At 37.3% G+C, this 18,299-nt stretch overlaps 1 protein-coding gene across 1 annotated transcript in view; it reads right to left on the bottom strand.

The window, feature by feature from the left end:
• Positions 1–18,299, bottom strand: part of PPARA (peroxisome proliferator activated receptor alpha) — a 276,741-nt gene that overhangs the window by 77,827 nt on the left and 180,615 nt on the right. Inside the window, exons 9-10 of the mRNA XM_072333930.1 lie at positions 14,412–14,500; positions 2,795–2,979 (exon numbers count right to left, since the gene is read on the bottom strand). The gene's annotated coding sequence lies outside the window, so the exon portion shown is untranslated. The remainder of the gene's footprint in view (positions 1–2,794; positions 2,980–14,411; positions 14,501–18,299) is intronic.

Genomic DNA, 18,299 nt, shown 5'->3' with positions numbered 1-18,299 from the left:
CAGCAGACCCAAATCACTGGAAACTTCAGACGAAGATCCTAAACTTGAAGTGAATCCAGAGACTCCAAAGGCAGAAGTGAAAACATAGATTCGAACACTGGCAAAATTTTGGCAATCCTGACCATGTGGTAATGCTTTACATCGCTGCCCACCTGTAGCACACCTTGGCTTTACTTTCACTCACGGGTGCAGTTCTCATTAGAAGAAGAGAAAATGTTCATGTTTCAAAAGGATTCACTTATTTTCTAGTAAATACAGCTGAGCTTTTGATAATGCTAAAGATCTTTTTTTTCCATACGTGAAGTTTTGATATAACATTGCCTTAATGTATAATCTGCCACATAAAAAGTAGTAATTTAGTTTACGAACACTGAAATGGTTATTTATAAAGTGCTATGAGCTTTCTGTCGTACTGTTTCCTATAAAATCTGTTATTAGGGGTATGAAGAGTTTAAAGTATTTATTAGCAAACAAAAAAGGAAAAGAATGTGTTTTATTCAACATTTAAAATTAATTATTCTTCTGCTCTCACAAACCGCTCATAAACTCACTTCAGTTGATTAGGTCACAAAACAAGGATGAACTTTAAAATACTTAATGAAAGTGCATGCTCATTTTCTATGAAGAAGACATGCATACAAAATAACTATCTGGCAAGAGTTATGCTTAAAGTTAGCAACTGCTTCACACTAAGCAAAATATGACATCCCCATATTTTAACTCCCAATGTTCAGCGAAAAATGTATTGGAACAGATGCTAATAAATACCTCAGCAGTCGCTATTAAAAAAGTGCAGAGCCAATTCTTCTATTTCTATGACAGTTTTAAAGTTGAATTGTTATATAGCCAAAAGCCTTAATAATTAAACTCTGGGACAACACAAAACAAGCACTTTGCAATTTTTGGAGCACCTTCCACCCAAAAACTCTGAATGATTTGCAAATGCAAAACCTCCCTGTGCTCACAGGAAGAAGGCAAATGCCCCAGGTGCACATGTGAATATGTGCACGGTGACTGCAGTGGGGAAATGTGCGGCTCAAGGCGAGCCTCATGGGACCGTGTAAGGCTGAGGGGCTGCATGCAGATCAGATCAGAGGCTTGCAGCTTGTTTTCACTTAATGATTATTTTCTGGCTTCCAAAGTGGCTTCCAGTCGCCACTGTGCTCCTGCAGGCTGTTTATTCATTATTATAAATGTCACAGACTTTCGCTGGAGAGAGTGGTTGCAAAGTAAACGGCTGAGGTTCTGCTACAGTGGATTCTGAGACCAAGGGAAGCTTTCTGACTGCATTCAACAGACTCTAGAGCAGAAAATGAAGCCGCTGCATCACCCTGTCAAACCAGACAGAGCAGTACCATGGCAGGTAACTGTTCTGAAGATTTCAGGCAGAAGCTAGGTGGAGGAGAGAAGGATCATCTCCTGGGAACTACATATAATAAAGTTCACATATGTATATACATGACTTATATAGTGGCTTAATCTGTTCCTGAAACACAACTGCTTCTAAGACTGGCAGCAACAGTTCTTTCACAAATTGTGAAACATTACATAATTTAATAAATTAGGACAGACTCTGATGCAGCTTCAGATGGGCACAATAGGAGATATTCACAGCATCAAGTCTACTGCACTCAGTTGTTTGTCTAAATATCACATTAGAACAGAATTTAGAAGCAACTGACTGTACTGAGCCCTAATTCCAATTAGATCAGTCACATTGTTTTGTCTGACCTTTTAACTTTCATTATTGCACAGAACATTATAGATACTGTAACATGTTACTACCTATTAAATAATTTCACTGAAACCATTTTCTTTATCAAACTGTTCAGAAAAATTTGGCAAAAAGTAGCAGTTACACCAGAACTCTGTGGAATACATGTCTCTGAGCTCTGTAATAATTGATGGATGTTCCTAAAATCTTGAACATTCTATGTATGGGACAAAAATGGCAACAGCATGTGAAAACACACATCAGTGTAAATAATTACAACTGACACACTGCAGCCTTACAACTGCAGACATGTATAAGGCCTTCCTTACTCTTATGTGGACCCTTGCTAACTTCACTTGAATTCCTCCACAGAAATGAATGCTTAGATAACAAATTTCATAGAAGGTTTACAATGCTACATAAAAACGAACATGCTTAATAACTGCTGCTTTAACCTACCAAAAGGGTGTGTAAGAATCTGGCTAGAATTAAAGACAAAGAGCTGGGGCTGGGTGTACATCAGAGGCGTCCTGCATCTTCACAGACAAGTTCCACACATGTATGTCAAGCATTTCGTAGCCCAACTGCTGTGAAATGTCTTCAGTGTTAAACAGATGCTTCGAAAGGGCATGTAGTAGAAAAAATATCATTTTCTATCAAAGCAGCACCTTATTTTTCTTGAATGTTGGATCATACCTTCTGTTTATGCCAAACTGTAGCACTTACAATGACATATTTTTCTTCTATTCCATTTATTTCTGAGTTCTGCTTATGTAGCACTCCAAAGGCTAAAAAAAGCCCCACAAAGCTACCCAGACTGATAAAAACACTCAGCATCTCTCAAAGCTTCCATAAAAAGAGGAGTTAAAGCAGGGCTAACCACTGGCTAGTTTGAGTGTTGCACTTGTACTCTTCAGCAAATCAGTATTTGAGGAGACACCTGTTTTTGTTTTGTTTTGTTTTGAAATAAACTCCATAAGGAAGCAGAACTGTTCAGTGTATTAGGAGCTATTGGTTTGTACAACTTAAATACTTGCCCTTGATGTTTTCCTAGCATAATTCTTCTGTCCGCTCACTTACCAGCTGATTTGCTGTGCTGGCCCTGGTGGGCTTTCTGTTCAGCCTAAGATGGCTGCCTGGCGTGACGTAGACAGCTGTGGGATCTCACCCTGGGCTGCGCTTCCTAGCTCTCAAGGGCAGAAATGATGTTCGACAAATCCCAATGGGGAAAACAGGGTGAAGCCAGCATCCACGGGAGATAAAACCTGTGTAGGAAAGGCAAATCCACCAGGAGTAAGTGAGATATGTCTTATGAAAAACAAATGTTACAGGTATTCTTCATACCCCACCAAGCATGAAGGCAAAAAAGTAAGGGCTGGCTTATCAGGGAGATGAGTCTCTGCAAGAGGAGGTGGTAAAGCTGTGACAAATTAGGGAGTGTTTCTTGTTAAGAAAAGAGCTAAGAAAATGTGTCAGTGTTATTTTCTCTTGTCAGAGAGAGCAAAGAACAAAACATGCATATAACCCCTTTCTTAACAGTAAGCATTTCCTAACCATTCATAATGCATCTCCACACACTATCTCAGACTATATTCACACAGATGATAGCAAAACGAAATACCAATGACTCCCTTTCCCCACAATATGTTGATTTTAGGATGTTGATTACTGGTCTGTTTTGTTGGAAGAACCGTCTCCTCAGCTTACATCACCTGGATTTGCTTAATATCTTTAAACATAAAATCTGACACTTAAACTATGCATCCTATCTTTTATGTGTAAGTGATGCCCAGCTGTTCAGTCACACCTTTCCCATTCCCTGTGGAAATAACGAGTCCAACTGCAGGAACAATCAGGATCAGTATCTTCCAACCCATCTTGCTGTATACTTGACCATAGCACAAGCAAGTTTTTTGAGTAATGTTGCCAAGCACTTTTTGATAGAAAAAAAGTGCTCATTACACAGAGAATCTTAAATAAGGCATATGCTTAAGTCAAACAGACGTGGCTTCTTAATAGGTGCAACTTATACAGTGTCACACCTAGCCTATGTGCCACCACTGATTACAAGCTTTATTAATTGAAGTTCTTCATGTAAACGAGGAAAACCATGTCAACCAAAGTTAAAAGAGATTGTCAAAACTGTTAATCTGATGTTCTCATACAAACTGCCATCCTCACTGCAAACTCATTTTCGGGAAAGCTGAATTTTCACTGTGAAAAGGATTTAAATGCTTAGAAACTGTTTTTCTCTGTAAAAGACGTGCAGTAAAACAGTTATGTGTAAGTTCTGACTTAATTAAGCACCAAGAGAGAATATCAGACAGAATAATACATTCTAGGTCTCAGCAACAAACTAAATTTCACATTACAGAAATGCAGATGCACTAATAATTCTTGTTTGTAGAAAAATGCCTTTTGCAATTTAGTCCTTAGTGAGATAAGGCAGTTTATGAGCAGTACTGAGGAAATCAGAAGTCTGGAACCTAGGATTAGACCAGTCATCTACATAACTCAGCTTTACATAGATTTAGCCTACAATTTTCTTTTACACCTATGCACACTTTTGTTTGTTATCAGCACAGTCACGATAAAGTTAAGGGAGTGCTAAGAAATTATAAGCTTTGTATTCTATCAGCTAAGCAAAGTCTGTAAAATGCTCACTTTACATGCGGTATTTGTAATTGTGGATAGCATTATGTGAAAAACTGGCATAAAACCAGCAAAGTATGTAGTATGTTTGCTTTAAGACACTGTTGAAAGTTAAAAATTAAATTCCACCTTTGAAAAATGTTCTGAGGTTTGGGCTGTATTTGGCTTGAGTTGCTGTGCTTGGTTCATCCTGATGGTGAAGCAGAAGCCTGGAAGTCTACATATATTAAGACAGAGAAAATATTTGTGCACTCCTTGCAAACCATAACTGCACTGGGCTGGTTATTTCTGGTTACTTGTACTTTTCTTTCTAGAAGCTACACACCTGAACAAAAAGTTCAGTTGCAAAAGCGGAAGTATTTACATTGACTGTTTTAGACTGCAATCAATCCACACTGTTTAGAATCCTAAATAGTTCTAAATTCACAGCCAGTGCAGCCTGTGTAAGGACTTCTACTGTATCACCAAGGGACCAAACTAACATTGCGAGGCTGCAACAAGAAGCTCTCACCAGTGAAGCACGCTGCATTAATGTACTACCTTCACCCACGGGAGACTTCTGTGGGGACATCAGTGCTGGAAGGGGATGCTAAGCACAGAGAGAGATGAGGCTCCATCTTTTCATGGTGTACCAGATGACAGTGAGAACTTCATCTGAGGTTTGGGCCTTAAGACCAGGCCTCCCAGACTGTGCTGGCCCTCAGCATCATGACCTGCAGGAACACTTCAAGCACAGCAAGCTGATGTCAAGTGCAAGGGAGGCAACTGCTGTAGATTTGTGTGCCAAGGGAGCTGAGCATGGCATCTGGAGTGCCCTCGGGTGACTGGGGCAGTGACACCAATACAGCACACGAACGAATGCTCTTCATGAATTGCAAGCAAGGATCTCGGGTGGCCAGACACACAGCGTTGCTGGCTTTCAGCTCCCTCTGTACAACCTTTTGTTTTCTCAGGTGACTGAGGCTCTCAATAGATTTACTCCAGCCTAAGTCTTTTTACTTGAGACTAAAGCTTTCACTAGTTAAACATTCATTAATGAACTCAAACCATGGCTTCAGGTGGTGGAGAGTAAGCAGATCTTTGCCAGCATTCAATGATGTGTTAGAGACTTTGTGTCCATTATTCATGATGTTGTTGCTACAGGCTCTAATTTTACATAAACCAAAGTCACAAGAGAAATGTTATGATAAGCAACTGTGAAGAGTACAGGAAAAGAATGACATATCAGCTGGTATTAAAGACACAGTTCAGTACTGCATTTGCTGATTTTGAAGCCTTTTGGGAGTGAAAATAAGAAATTTTCTGTGAAGAGCAACAAGGTAAAACATAAAATTTTGAAGATGGTCTTCAAAGTTAATTTGTGTCTTCTAGACAACTCAATTCAAATTCCCCAAATATAAAAAATACACAATCTTTTATCTATAAATAAAACGTACTTTACAGTTACTTTTAGATTCTTTTCAAGAACTACTAAAATTGTATCCTAGCTATCATGTGAGCTATTGCTCTGCATCGTCTCTGGTATGCCAGAACTTAAGACCTATTGGGGAAATATGTTATACCATCTACGAAGTTATAAACGTGCACACCAACAGCACCAACTCACCAACACAGCAAGAAGGCTTAAGGTCACTGTCCAAAAAAACACACTCCCTCTCCCTTTATGTACATAAAAACCAGGCATATGAAAATACCGGCTTTCCTATTTCCCAGCATTTGTAGTATGTACACAAGACAGTAATTCAACTCTGCCTGCAGGACAAATGACTTAAAAATAAGCTTCAGGCTCAGAATCCATGACATGTAAATTAAGATACACTTCATATGATATATCTTAGTCATGAAAGTGGGTCATGTGTTTAAGGCATTTCTAGACTATATTTATTGATGCAAATATTCTAAATATATTCTCATGTTCATAGAATAATACTTTAATTATTTATCACATTTCATTCTCTATGAACAGTAAAGGAATTGGATTTCTTACAGCCCCCAGAGGGTGAAAAGTCTGGGTACTTCTTTGTAACCTTTCACAATTTTATGTAACACATTCCCCATTCCAAAGGGAACTTCATACTTGATCTACTATATATAAGAGGTGGTGCAGTAGAAAAAGCTGATGGGTGAAGATCACACACTGCACATGTAGGGATTCTGACTTAACAGTGTCACCAAATTTTCAAAGTATTACTACCTTGTAGTGTTTTAGGACTAATAGGATTTCCTCAAGACTTTTGGGTGCTGAGTATTTGTTCAGCTGATTGTGACCAAACCATTCCAGGATCAAAGCTAAATTAAAAAAAATAGGAAAAAGAGGGAAAGTAAGAAAGAAAGACCGAGACTTTATGTGTTTAAAATATGAATTCAGTTTGCAGGCCAGAATGTATATTCAGGCAACCCAAACAACCCAAGGAAAATTCAAACTGGCACAACTATCAATATATCCACTAGGTGTCACAAAATAATCATACAGATGAGAAACAATTATACGTACAATGCATGAGTGTACTACATCAATGAAGTGCTGCTTTGAAATCAAATCTATTACCAGCACAAATGCAGGAAAATGTTATGAATCTCATGAATATACATACTGTCAGAAGTGTATGGGAATATTAGACATGATACATCTGGTAAGAGATTCAAGTACAAATGTGTAATAAAGGCCCCATTAAATCAAATCTTCCTGAATCATACAATCAATATTACCAGTTCTAAGAATCACAAGTCTTAGGCTGCTTGGTATTTTTTGTGCTCCGGGTAATGAATTTTGTACTTTTGCATTTTGTCAGATTTTCTAGAAGTATGTGAAATTCCCTCCTGACTACAAGGAAAATGCTGCAGAAAAAACAAGTTCTGAGGAGTTGGGGGATAAGAAACAGAAATACTCTATTGTTATGAAATCACAACAAATGGCGAACACTAGAACTGAGAATAACATAACGAAAGAAGTTTCTCAGATGCAGACTCTTCTTATGGAAGGGTATACTATGAAGATTTGAGTAGAAGAATTACCAAACTGAGGAATTAACCTCAAAACTGGAGGTATTTAGATGTGCTTTTAGTATTCCTAGAGCATTCTAAATTCATCATGTATGTGACAGCACTCACTCAAAACACCGACAGCATTAAAAGATCAAGCCCAGACTGCTGAAACAAGTACTCCAGTTTCCCAAATGGCTCTGTAATGACAGTAACTTTTTCTCATAGCTGCATAAAATTTTTATGGGCCGCATAGCCAGCGGTGTGATTTACCCTTATCCATGCATGTATGCACCACACTCAATTAAAAACATTGTAATCAACAGCATATGCAAGATTACAGAGTAGAATAAGTGAGTTAGGTAGGAGGAGAAAACATGCCCTTGATGTTTCTATCATCTGAACATAGCACAAAAAGGCTGCTGACAAGTGTCATCTTAAAAAGCCAATCTAAGCAACGTTAATAACTCTTTGCCCTCTTCAGAAATACAGTAAATAAACATTTGCTTTAATGTTCACACAGCACTTTATTTGCTTTGTCATAGTAAGCTTAAATGTAATTAAGCTCACAATAGGATCTGGACTTTTTACATAATATTTCTTTGTAAGATTTACTTTGTAAATGTCAAAGTTGGACAACAGATTTCAAAGTTTTGAAATAGTTTCTAATTTCAGGATCATGGGAACAACACTTTTCTTCTATCCCCAAGTTCCCCTCCACTTTTGAGCCAATCAATTAAATACTTGAGCTTACAGGTACAGGTACAAATCTGACACAAAACTCAACAGTATCATGAAGTCAATAAGAATTTTGTTATTTGATTTCAATGGAGCTATGAGTTCACTTCAGAGACAGTCACATAGAAAAAAAAACCAAAAAACTGGTCCTACTTATCACAGAATCCAATAACCATAGAATAATGGAGCTTGAAAGACCTCTGGAAATATCTCATCCTCCTCAAAGCAGGTCTAATGAGATTGAGTTGCTAATGTCTATATCCAGTTGAATCTTTGATGCCTATAGGGATGGACACTTGTTGCAGTGTTTCAACACTCTTTGGTAAAAAGCTTTTCTTTATATCTGACTGTAATTTTCCAGCTTGTGTCTGTTAGCCCTCATTCTATTTCTGTGGCACCTTTGAGAAGAGCCTGGCTTCATCTTTTCCTTACCCTAACACCAACCACGTAGCTGTAGATAATGGTAAGGTTGATATTTTGACTTTATTTCTCCATTTGGGCAGACCAAGCTCTTTCCTTGCTCACCATGTACTCCAGCCACATACTGGCCAGCCTGGGGGCCTTCCACTGTACTTGTGCTAGCAAGGTGGCTGCCACCTTGTACCTTAAAACTGAGCACAGAACTCCAAATAGTCTCACAAGTGCACCATTCTCTACAGCTGCTGCCTTTAGTCTTGCCAATGCAACACTAACTGCAAGTTGGTTCTGCTGGAAGGGCATATGGCTACCTGATATTCACCTTGGGTTTCAGGACTAACAGATCCATTTCTACTGAACTGACTCCCACACAGCTGGCCCCCAGCCTGTATCACTATCATCTCACTGATGACACTACTTCTCAAATTAACAATATTAAGAAGTTTTTTCTGTTTTTTTTCTGTTTTTTTTTTTTTCTTTTAATTTGAAAGCACAAAAAGTAGAACAGCTTAATAATGAAAATGTATAGCAAGTGTGCATTCTATTACCCTACTCAATGCTAGAGCAGTACTTCCACTCTAATCTCACAGAAGCTTTAGTTTATTAAAAGATATTAAGGCTCACCAGCAGCATACCAGGAACTTACTTTTGGTTAAGATACACTAGAAAATCCATGTACTTTAGAGGTCTAGCACTTGTGTAAATCAGTATTTCACTTAACAATGGAATAATTTAAAATTAAATTAAGAACTATAATTATACTTTACTATCATTTAGTTCTTTATATCCTCTGCCACTGGAAATAAGCTCGAAAGAAGACATCCAATCCCAACTGCACTGTTCTTGGAAAGTTTATATTACATGCGAACATTTACACTCATAACTACATGATTTTTTCAGCTTAATTCAATATGAGTAACTGCTTCAACTTGGTTTCTTCTCATTAAAGAGCAGTTGGAAGGAAATAGTTAATCCTTGTTTGCCATCTGCTGTAGACAATCCACACCATACAGAAATATTTTTTGCAGCCAATCTAAAACCACAACGCACAAAGACGGCAAAAGGAAAATACTGTTTTCAGCTATGCGATTTTTTCAGTGCATGCTAAAATTGTAAATATTATGTGGTTAACCCTCTCTCACTCTCTGACAGCACTTTCTTCTGGACAGTGGTCTCTGTGGTACATACCACATCATTTAGCAGTCCCTATAAAGGTACAGCAATAGTGCTGTGGAGACGTGTTAGTGGTCTGCTCAATAACAACTTAATCATGGAGAGCAAACCTATGAAACCACAAGGCCATCTTTCAGAAGGTCAGAAGGCTGCAGGCCACATGCAAGATGCCACCTGTAAGCTTTGCTGTAATCTAGAAAAATTATCAACATCAATAGTCTCAGCTTTTTCTCTCCCATTTTTCTTTACATGTAAATAGTAAACCACTTCTGAGTACATCACCTCTCCCCCCTGCCCTGATCAGATTTCCTAGCCCATAGGCCCTTTCTATCAGTTCTCTCATTTCTGCAGTTGTCCCAGGAAGGCTCTGAATTCTCTAAACCTCTCCAGGCTCTTTTATCAGAAACAGCTCTACGTTTCTCTAAACATAAAGTCTATTACTTAAAATGTATCAAGTCAAGAAAATGATAAATAGAAAGAGAAATGAAAGAAGAGGATTGGTGACTATTCATACTGTTTTCTGGCTCATTTTCCCCATCTGGTAGTACTGACAAAGAGCTGTGTCATAATTAGAGAGGGAAGCAAGTTGCTATTTTTAGGTTGGTTTTGGAACCCACAATCTTCCACAAAAATTGTATTTGTTTCAAAATGAAGAAAAAGACACGTGAATGATGTAAAAAATATTCCACTTAAAAACAGAAAGACTGCTGGGAAAAGACAGTTCATGAAGTTTTATTAAAACACACATTGCTAGTAGGTGACAAAAATCAAAGGAAATACTAAGAGTGAAAAAATCAATACCTCTAGACCCATTCTCCTATCAATGGTCTAGCACTAGTGGCCATAATTCAGGTTATTGAAATCTTTTTTCAAGAATGAGTAAAGTTCATTTTAGTAATATCATCAGGGATGCTTGGTTCCAATGATCTTAATATTGGGAGTGCTAAAGACTGCAGTCTTCTAGCAGAAAATAAAAGCTTGTTCCTCTAGGCCTTATTGCAAATACAGAGCTCACAGCATGTTCAAAGGCCTGTCAGTCAAAATATCTTTCCTTTAAAAATTCTCATAAAAAGAACACCAAGAAATAATCCCCCCGACTTCCTTCTTTTGCAAGCCATAAACTTTAATCATCCTTCTTCTATTTGCAGATCTCCTGAGATATGTAACTGGGGAGACTTATTCTTACACATTTATGAAACCTGCAAATAGCTTCTAATTTGGGACAACTTGTACCACCAGAGATCTTAAAAGGGGATTATCCAGTAAGCCTTTGGAGACTTCAGTGTTCATGACCCAGTGTTGTCTAATATGTACTGAGGGACCTGCAAGAGAGTACTGAAGGAAGTCCCCCTCTAGCAGAACTTGCTACAAGAGTTAATGAGAACATTGCACAGTATAAATGCAGAGTTTTCCAAGAACTCAGAAAAAGATGTTTTCAAATCAGAGAAGAGTAAGGTGAAACACGGAAAAGTTCTTTGGATATTCAGAAATTTCAGAGAACTGGATTCATTTCACAACTGTACAATGGATTTTCAAGATTCTCCTCGTCCTCTTGTATGAGTATTTTCAGAAAAATAAGTTCAGTTCTCTCGGTTTCTTCAGGTGCTATGGTAACTAGTCAGACTTTCAAAGGCAAACTACAACGCTGCTTATTTCCCCGAGCTGATCCATGCTGAATGGTTTTTAAGTATCACTGTCAAGGCTGTATGTCTTGAAATGTTCACATCTGCCTTTCATTTCCAGACCTGTAAAATAAGATGTCCCTACCTTTATGAACTGAGGAGTACAAATTTGTAATGTTCATGAACCAGCCTTGTGAATCTTTGGTGGTAAGGTCACATTGATAGATGGAATCTGTTTCTTGGGGACCCAATCCCACATCTGTCTTAGATAAGAAGGGAACTGTAATTCTACAAACCCCAAAAGCATGATCAGGAGATGTCACAGATGTCAGTAAAATAGACTGCCCTAAGCTGCAGGGAGTCTGGATTTTGAGCCAGTCCCAGGAATGAGGAAGGTACTTTTCACACCTTTCTTCACGTGACTAAAGCGTCCCTTCTCAGATGTGTCTGTGATGATTTCAACTGTTCACTGTGCATGTTGTTATTATTCTGTATCTTATTATAGAGATATTTAGATAAAGATCTGACTTTCCTTTCTAAACATGGCAATGCTTTTACAGTCACACAGTACTCAATCAATTCTGATTGTTTTTTAGAGATTAAGACTATAACTATACAGACACCTTAAACCTACCAAAAAGGAGTCTTACAATTCCCTGCATCTACCCATAAAAGTCTCTAGATTGTTTAAAATTTAACTAAAAGATTTGATCTTGGATGCTTTAGGAATATTGGACCAATTCTCAAGACCAAAGTCCTGGCACTCCAAATCACCCTAGGTACTTAAAAGTAGCATTCTCTCAGATCGAACGCAGCTTTTCTTGAATGTGTTTTTCCAGAGCTGCTCAGAAATGCTGTAATTCACTGCCCATAATGGTGAGACTGGCATAAGCGGTGACCTGAAACACTGGCAGAACTGTCTCATTCATCTCTAAGCTGGACCCAGCAGAAGCTGCAAGTCAAAGGCCACACCAATAGGAATTTAATACCAACTGTCTCCACATTATGCAGCCATTTTTTTTTCTAGGAAATTCTTACAAGTTTGATTAAAACGATCCATCAGGAAGATCCATCAATAGCTCTCTACTGACATGTAAATAAGTAAAGCAGATTATTGGTATTAGAATATCATCCCTAAGCCAGCAGAAATCAGGCACATTAAAACATAAGGCATGGCCAAGTATATGCAATCAAGACACAGCTATATAGGGCTGTACTCTTGTAGACATGACTCAAGGCATATAAGAAGTCCATACTCTGTTCTTTTCTTCTGGATAGATCTGTGTCTTTGGTTGAGGATTACATATTTTGATATATGTTTTCCATTAATAGTAACAACCATTTCTGTAGCACTTGACTTTTTATCCATATCCTCTGCATCACTACATCAACATTTATTTGATCTATCAGTGATAGCATCCCATCAAAATTTAATAGCCATTTTCTACAGTTCAAGCATGTTAACTCTTGCTCTCACTTACGGTACAGCTTATCCTTCACCTTCTTTTACAGTTCTAATGATGTATAAAATAAAGTGCCTTTATACAGCGTGACTCAGAAATGCATAATATTCCTTTCTTCAACTAATGGTAAAGGAAACAGGTACAAAGAAAAGGCAAAAGAGTTCCCTATTCTCATCTATAGTTTTATATTGAAATCTTGAGTGTCAAATGAACAGGGCTTTTAGGAAAATGTCAGCAACTGTAAGAGTTACATAAGGTAGAGATAGAAAAATATTTTGCAAAGAAAAATGACAGTTAGTCACTTGAGAAGATGATTTATACTTCAGTTTCAGAACGCGAGCAGCCAACATGTGACCTGACATTTGCTAAAGAAATCAAATAGACATTCTGCAAGATTACAAAAGCAAAAGCATTAATTGTTCTATACAAGCAGTTCCTCTCCGTACTAGAGAAAGATCTAGAACACTATGAAAAAAGAAAAAAAGAAAGAAAAATAATAAAAAGAAAAAACAGAGACATCACAATAACAGGTCTTCCTGTGTATTTTGTTTTAACTTAATTTATGAAAGCCAACTTATGGTGCTTATGCTGGCCCTTCTGCATTACATGTAGTGTTCTCTATGGATAAGAAAGATTCACAGTTCACATTCCCTGTGTGTTTTAAGTTACTTTGCAAGAGAATTTGACTGTTAAAGCAGTGCATAAGGAATGCATAGCTGTTGACATACACATTCCACAGCTGACAGAATATGATGAAAAGGACAACAAATGCAAGAATGTCCAAAGAAGGAAGATGGTTGGTCAGCTGGCTTAGATTGTGAGTTCTGTTATATACTTCCTGTATGACTTGAAATGATTACTCGAGCCCTTGGGGCTCTGTTCCATCACTTTTTAAACTGAGACCATAATTCCCTTTCTCACAGTGATACTGTAAGGCTTATCCATTAATAGGTTCTGTTCAGTGCTGGGCAGATGATCAATACAAATTTTATGCATCACTGAAGAACCATTTGACCTCAGATCTTAAGTGGCATATAGCCTTGTGTCAGCCTCTTAGCAGCCACTGTATAAATATTACATATGCACACTGCTAAGAATATTTGAGGGACATGAGTTGCCAGTAGTACTGATTCTGCATTCCTCAAGTTACAAATCTGCAGAACAACAAACTTAAGAGAACATATCATTTAATTACAAACAAAACAAGTACTAGCACATTTATTTGCAGTGGTTATACACGACAAAGAAAAGAGAAAATGGTATAACTTGTGCACTAAGTGTTCGAGTGCAGTGATTTAAATGAATTCATGAAACAATTATTTTAAAGCCTCCAAAACTGACATTGTCTGGAAGGATTTTATTTTGGTGCTGGGAGAAGCAGTGTTTTTACCAACTCTGCCAAGAACACAGATCATGAATGTGATCATCTACTTCTAGAAATACAGCTACAATTCAACACTGTAATGACTTTAAAGACGTATCTTGAAGATACTTTTAGATATATATACTTACTCTGGCATTCAAACAGAAGAAAAAAGTTATTTTCAAAACGTCTTTTTCAAGAACTATTTTTAAAGTTTATTGCCAGAATGTACCATGAAGACCTCCACACCAGCAAGAAATTAATATGCATTGTGATTGCATAGATACCTTGTCATTTTCTTTGCATAGATGACCAATCTTCACTGTTCTAGCTTGGATATAGTTCATCTTGTAACTTGGCTCCCCTTAGGTCATTTCTGTGTTTCAAAAAGGAAAGAAGAAAAAAAAATGTAAAACATTTCTGTTATCCTTACGAGGCAAGAAAGTGAGAAATGGACATACAGACGCAAAATGCAGTTCTTCCAAAGAGTTCTATCTGCAAGGAGTTTGCTTCAGTATATGGGCAGCATCCCACTTTAAACTTGTTTTGAAAGCCTTGATCAAAGGTAAATGGGGCATTCATGGCACTTTGCAGGAGGGTGACATTACCCTCAGGGAAACACTATGACTTAAAATTACCAAGACTATTCAATTTAGTTGCTACTAAACTTGAAAGCTTCAAGTAAAAAAGTCTCCTCCATTTTCACAGCTAAACAATTTTGAAGTAGTTACCAGATAAATTTTTTTAACCTTTACTATCGAGCGTTGGAATTACATGCAGTCCTTTAAAATCAGTATGAATAGTGCTAGTAGAAAGGCTACCTGTGCTTTGACTGATCAATCAGGAAAAGATATCAATACATCAGGTCTAAATTATTCATAACATGCAGTAGGCAGCAGCTTAGCCTCTGCAGCCAGCGATACTAATATTTTTTTGGACACTATGTGTATCATTCCCTTTATGATAATCAGACATCAATTTAGACACCATTAATTGTACACAAAAATATATACAGCGTGGTAAAATAACAATCTTTGTTTTCTTGCATTGTAATCATTTTAGGAATGCGACATGACACCAGATAAATCATTCTAGGTCGTCCCAAAGAAGTGAAGTTCTCTGCCTATTCATCAATCTGTTCATTTATTCTTTCTCACTCTACTCACCTATTACCGACTTCTATTTTCTCCAGCTAATTTTGCTGCTTTTTTGATGAAAGGTTATTCTTTTCCACAGTGTCCTCAGTATTTGTATATGTAGAACGCAGCAAATCGCCTTGAAACACTAACTTTCTCCAATAAGAGACACCAACGCTTACTCACTGCTCATTCCAACCCTTGTCTGTCCGTGAAAATATCAACTGCGATAATGTCATGCTTCTATAAACTACTTTTGTTTTGCATTATGTATCAATCTGCTTCATTATTGCTCTCTCGTGCCACAGTTTACCCTTATACCATTCCCACATTTTTCTTTGGTAAGATTTTTCTCTCTTTTACTGTTACCTCCATCCTTCCCCTGAGTACTAAAACAGTCAGGCCTATTTTTCTCAAAGCCATGATCTTAGCATTGCTTTATTTTTCTTTTGTGGTCAGAGATCAGCTCCTTTTCTACTCATCCAGTGACATAATACTTTCTTCTCTATTTGACTTACTCTGAAATTTGGTAGTACATCTGCGTGCCATTCTCACAGCTAAAAGAAGAAAAATGCAATATTTTCCCTTGAAATAGAATACAGGTACTATAAAAAACATACATGAAAATAATCCTTAGCTTCAGTCAGAAACATGGCAAATGGGATCCTACCAGCAGAAAAAAGTCCAGACACAAGATGGGACAGAAATATTGCTGATAAAGAAATTCTGCAAACTTTACTGCCTTAATGCTCCATGAAGAACATGTGTTGATCAGTACCATATTGAGATTTTATAGACATGGTTTTCAGACTGTTTCAGACTGTTGCAGTAGGCTACAATCCTGCAGATGTTTAGACATGAAGAACTTCAGTCATGCCAGTATATTTATTACTGGTTCTTACATTCCTTCTCCAGAGAGTTAATGAGAAACCCCCTCACTCTTACATTCATAATAGAAGAGAGGCAGTTGCTAGGTATTCTTCCTGTTGAAGCATGGGAATGTATTACAAGAAACATTAAACTTCTGTCTCTTTTTCTGATAAAGCATTATGCCTATGCTTCAAACCCGTCAAAGTCTTACTTAAATATGCAATTCAAATTAAAGAAGTCTACATGCTGTTTTGAATTGGGATATTACTAAACATCGTTTGAAGGTCATTGGGATAAGCCATCCTTTTTAACAGGTTTGAGCTTCTGGCTTCCCTGCTGTGCACAAACTTAAAAGTTTCCTGGCTCTTTGTTTTTACTTTCTTGTTACATGTTTAAATCCACATTTTACAGATGTCTGGGGCAATTTATCAACTTGGTCACAAAGATGGACTTCTAGTAGCGTATAAAAAGGAAAAAAAACCTAAGGTGTTGAGGGGGAGGGGCTCTGTACAATTTGGAATACTGCTAATTTGACAACTGTGATGTAAAAGATTTTCCTTTTTTTTTCTTTACTTGCAATATGGTTAATCCGTATTTTCTCACTAATTCCTACTGTACACAACAAGACATACAACGAAGAGGAAGAATAAAATATCATGCATATTCAATGTAATATATAAATGAAACCTGATGGTGGCCATTTAATGTAGTGAATTAGCAAATGAAAGATGGCTGGCTTGTTTACAACACCCTGGAATAGCAATCCTACACTCAGAATAGGAATCCAGCAAAGTATAAATGTGAAGCCCCAAACCATCACTGGATAACTGAAACAGTCATGGAAAGTACAGAAGCGTCAAAATAAACATTTCCTTGATCCTAATGTGATATATATTTTTTAAAAGCCTACTTTAGGAATGTATGTATTTTAAAACAAGAGGAAGATTCTCTGGTTTGGGAGCATAACTAGTCCATTTCAACAGAAGGAAATATGTAGAAGTGCTAGCAGGACAGCACTCAGCTCCTCTTTTTTAGTTCATGGTTTTATTTATCTTATTTTTACTAATAATGACAGCAGTGTAATGCAAAATGCCAAATTTGCCATGTAACTAACAGCTAATGTACACCGAAGCAGTAAAGACAGAATTCACTGTGCAACACTGCAAGATGTTCACTTCAAGGAGAGAAAGCTTGCTATCCTTGTATTTGATTAAACAAATGAACACAGACCACAAAATGGACCAAAACCTTGTTGCTATTTCTTTTCAACTTCTTAAAGTGTAGACTGCAAGCATTTTTTGGAGGATTTGCTATGATAAGCAGTATGTTTCAATTCACATTATCTCTCAGCTGGCTTGTAGAAATCAGAACACCACTGTTCCACTTTTACTTGAATTATTTCCTTCATGTAGCAGAACATTAGTAAGTAGTAATTTAAGTAAGCCCTAAGTAGGCTACTGCATCTTCAAAACTTCCACAGGTTCTTCCACCTGTACTGGTCAGACAGGTCTTTTTCCCATATTCAAAGTTCCCTGCACATGCTATCTGATTCCTGGACTGAAAATATTAGGAATTTTTATTTAGAAAATGCTGATATCTGATATGAGTGTTCAAAGAATTGGAAGTACTTCTCCAAGTAGTTCTTGTCAGGGAAATATTTTCTTTCAGAAATATACTCACAGTGCTGACATAGCCTATAGCATCCAGGTTTCAATAATCAAAACATGAAATTTTCAGTCACATTTCTATTGACTGCATTCCCATAGAAAAACTCTCACTTTAGATAGTGAAAAGAAGTTCCTAAACTTACCCAATTAATAGCACTCAAGTAAAACCAACCCAATACTCGTTCCTGTTTCACAAGAACTAAAGCGTTAGTTCACTGAGACATACTATTAAAACCTGACCACAATAAGAAATATGTGTCAGTACTCTGAATTACAGAGATGCTACTTCTACTATCATGACCAGACTGGAGTTCAATTCCTATAAAATGTTTTACTAATACTTGTAATCTTAAGGTAGGATTCTGAACAAACCGTTGCTTACACTCAAAATTGTCCCTGAACTAAAACCCACTAAAAACTAACCCTACTAAAATGCAGTGGACAATGCTCAAGTAGAATCTTCATGATATGGCACCATTGATCTCATTGTAGAGAAGTGCTG

Source organism: Excalfactoria chinensis, chromosome 1 (assembly GCF_039878825.1).
Source record: "Excalfactoria chinensis isolate bCotChi1 chromosome 1, bCotChi1.hap2, whole genome shotgun sequence".
NCBI classification, from domain to species: domain Eukaryota; kingdom Metazoa; phylum Chordata; class Aves; order Galliformes; family Phasianidae; genus Excalfactoria; species Excalfactoria chinensis.
Note: the sequence above shows the minus strand (reverse complement) of the source record. Positions and strands in the feature narration are given on the sequence as shown.